Source organism: Elephantulus edwardii, unplaced genomic scaffold, assembly GCF_000299155.1.
Source record: "Elephantulus edwardii isolate Elephantulus edwardi_28Jun2011 unplaced genomic scaffold, EleEdw1.0 scaffold00607, whole genome shotgun sequence".
Lineage (NCBI taxonomy): Eukaryota > Metazoa > Chordata > Mammalia > Macroscelidea > Macroscelididae > Elephantulus > Elephantulus edwardii.
The window spans coordinates 126,500-130,832 of record NW_006400357.1 but is presented as its reverse complement, the minus strand read 5'-3'; positions in this window follow the sequence as shown (position 1 = coordinate 130,832).

Genomic DNA, 4,333 nt, shown 5'->3' with positions numbered 1-4,333 from the left:
TGGAAATATATAAAAACATTTTGGGGGTTAAGTTTAAATTTCAAACTGATGGAAAAATATCATTAGAAAAATGTACAATGTAGTGAAAAGGATAAATTAGTATCATATTGTCAAATTAGTTATAAGTAAAATTTCATATTGGAGGACTTGAAGCATTTACTGAAGATCAAAGACTACAGCCTTTTCTGTGGACTACATCTCAACAAAATAAAAATCCTCACCAGATAAATATATAGCATCATGATAAATGAAGAAAAGATTGAAGTTGTCAAGGATTTAATTGTATTTGAACTCACAATCAACACCCAGAATAAAAGGTGATGTTCGTTGAACAACAGATATGAACCTTGTTCTTTCCTGTGCCATTTTCACAATCACTGATGTGCTTGAACCCATTGTTAGAGTACGTGGTCAGTCCACCTTGTTGAGGTCTTCCTCTCTTAATAGGGCCTTCTCCCTTTCCAAGCATAATGTCCTTTTCCAAAGACCACACCCTCTTGACAACATGCACAAATATGAAAGATGAAGTTTCACCATCTTTTCCTCTAAGGAGCCCTCTGGTTATACTTCCTCTCACACAGACTTCTTGTTTTCACAGTCCGTGGGATGTTCAGTATTCCCAGAAACATAAAAATGCAGATAGTCTTCTGCTATTGTCCAGCTTTCAGATATATTGCAAATAATTGAGAGAGGTCCTTGACAGAAGATTTTCCCAAACCAATACATATTTTTTAACTGCTGTTGTTCTGCATGTTGATAGTGAATCCAAATAGAATTAAATCACTGACAACTTCAATCCTTTGTCCATCTTTCACAATGTTGTTATGATGATACTCCGATATATCCAACTGCAATGCTGAAGGTTTTCTAGTTCTAAGATTGTTTTGTACAACAAACACAAACTACCCTGCAAAAATTAGAAATCATGCACAACTTCTTCAGAGATATAATGCTCATACTAGCACAATGAGAATTATTACGACAAAACTCATGAGATATAACAAGCATATTTCCTATATTGTACTTACCTAGACATACAATAAGAAGTAACATGCACAACGTCTACAATTTCTGAAAGGCTCACTAATTAAATGAGCACATACTTCCATTTTTCTTTTTACCCACCCAGGAAATGGGCAGTTGTTGTAGATGGTGGTCAATTTCATTGTACTTCACCAGAAGCCACATCTAGCAATGATTACTCAGCCTTCCCAGTGCAGCTATAGCCCTACAGTTGCATTTTCTCAGCTAACAAGACACACATTCAATATTTGTCTTAATTTGGTAATATTCAGAGAACTATGATTCTAAGATTATTTTCCCTGGCAAATCTGTGCCAGTTCTGATAAGAAATTAAGAATCTCAAGGTATTATTTATTTTTTTCCAGAGACTCCGATTTTATTAATCACTGGTATCGACAACTTATCAAATAAAAGCTCTATATTTTTCATTAAAACCATTATAATATTTGCATGTTTGCTTGCTAAAAATGAGTTGCAACATTGTATAAAACTTCCCCACATTTTCTTAAAAGTATAAAAATAGCAGTTCTACTAGAAGTGTTGAACTTTTACCTGAATGTAACTACCCCTATTAAAATATTACTTCTTGTGACATATGTGATATCTACTTTATGGGTAATAATTTCAATTGGAATAATGTTTTACATAACTGTCTTCATAATTTGTCCTGCTAAGATTAATAGCAAACTGTTTATGAGAAGTGTTAGGTCAATGCAGTCCCAAATGCTCAGTGTGTGTACATAATTTCTAAAACAAACAGCTCTATCTGTGGCTCAGTCCTCAAGTTTCTCTATGACTCTTGAATCCAGGTTCTCTAGAGACTTAGATCCATCAGGGGAATGACTCATGTGACTTTACATAGCATGCTGGTTTTATGATGGACCAGGATCGTGTAGACTGTCACTTGTGGCACAGCTAAATAGTGTCTGTGGGTGATATAGACTGGTGGTGTAGAGACAAGTGAGCAGCTAAAATCTATGTTCCAGGCAAACGAGCTTTTCCAACAGGAACAAAAACCAACAACAAACAACAACAAACCAAACAAAACAACCCCATATTGTTGAGGTCTCATGAGCTTATATAAGCCTCTAGTAGGATGGAGTGGGCTTTTAGGCTGCTTCTTGGAGGTAAGGATTCTGAAGCTTTGTCTGATGTACTTCGGGCATTTTGCAAGGAGGGACCAGTCCTTGGAGAGGGACATCATGTTTGGGAGGGTGGAAGGACAGCGCAGGAGAGGAAGACGCTCCATGAGATGGATTGATTCAGTGATTGGGGTAATGGGAGTAGGTGCTTCAAAGATACTGAGATTGGCACAACATAGAGCAAGGTGTAAGTTTCTTGTACATAGAGTCGCTATATAGAGTCGCTAGCGACTCAACGGCACATAACAACAACAATCCTCTTTCCTTAATACAATAATTATTTTGCCTATCTTATCACCAGTGATTTTGAGCATAGATATTATTGCCATATGTGTTTTCCTAGTTGGTAGAGTTTCTTTTCACCTTATTAGAAAAAGCCTTTTTTATGTACACAAGGATTTAATCTTTAGAAGATCCCATTTGTCAATGTCATCCTCTCCAGATTGTGTATTTCTGGCTGTGTTTATCAGCCTCTTTAGACCCTGGGCTGGGCCTTCTAATCTTGATCCCATTCTGTTTCTTAAAATCTTTATGATTTTAGGCTTTATCCTCAGGTACAGTATCTACCTTGTGTTGATTTTTGTGTATGGTGTGAGATATGGATCCTGTTTCAACTTTCTGCAGGTAGCAGTCTAGTTTTGCCAGCACCATTTGTTGATGAGGTTGACATTTCCTCATTTGATAGTTTTAATTCCTCTTAAATATCAATTGACCATAGATAGATGGGTCCATTTGTGGGTCCCAACTGCCTGTCATTGTACCATGTTAAAAATCACTGAAATAAGAGATCCAAATCAAAACTACACTGAGATACTATGTCATCCCAGTGGTAGTGGCAAAGTTTAACAGAACGGAAAGCAATAAATGTTCGAAGGGATGTAGAGTGACTGAAACTCTCATGCACTGTTGTTGGGATTGTAAAGTGGTATCAATGTTCTGGAAGGCAGTTTGACTCTTCCTCAAAAAGGTGAACATAGAAACTCCATATTACCCAGCTATTCCACTGCTAGGAATATATCCTAAGGAAATTAGAACTGAGACTCAAATGGTTATTTGTATGCCAATGTTCATAACATTGTTATTCATCATTACAAAAATATGGAAATAGTCCAAATGAGCAATGACAACCAAATGGATTGAGAAAGTGTGGTACATTCACATGCTGGAATACTATGCAGCACTCAGGAGTAATTGTTTGAAAAGTACTACATAACTTGAGAGGGACTGGAGAGCACTATAATGAGTGAACTAACTCAATCTCTCAGTCTCATAAAGACAAATACTGCACAAGACAAATATTGTAAAAATAGAAGGATAACTAGTAAAACGTGTATTGCGTACAAATGGTGAAGGGTTTGGAACAGAGGGGTAAGGATGGGTAAGGAGGAAATCACAAGGTTACACAAGGCTAAAGGAAATAGGAAACATCTGGCGGGGACCTGAAAAAAAAACAAGGTAATGGTGATTAATTTTATAAAACACAATGTATGGGAATGATTGTATGAAACATAATGTCAATGGAAAAAAGTGTGAAACGCACACACAAAACGCCCACTATACACATGAATGAAACACAATATTCATGAATAAATATATGCATACCAATAAAATACAGAGGTAGGGAAAAAAAGTAGAAGACAAAGATAAAAAAACACACTTCAGCTGAAAATAATCATTTGGTCATTGGCTAGAGAAGACATCTGAATGACCTCAGACACCCAGAATAGCTTTATGAGATATCCTTCATACATCTCTCTATTTCCAACTCTAAAAACCTCATTATTAACCTTGTCTTAACAGAATTCTCGTACATCTTTATTCATTATGAAAGAATATATAGTATACTTCCTGAGGTGTTCTAAAAGCAGTCAAGTGACACAAGTGAGTTGAGATCAGTTAATAACAGAAAGATCAATGCTTGACCTAATTGGCAGCACATCAGAAGAAAAGGTCTAGAAATGTCTTTCCATAACTTATTGTTGTTATGTGTTGTCGAGTTGCCTGCGACTCAGAGCAACCCTGTATATCCCCCCAAACCCATTTTGGAGTAGCCTGACTATGTAAATAATGGAGCAACTGTGAGTTGGGCTACCTAGAAGCCAGTTAATAACAACATCTGCTTACTCTGATTTATAAATAAATATTATATAAATAATTATATAAATTAT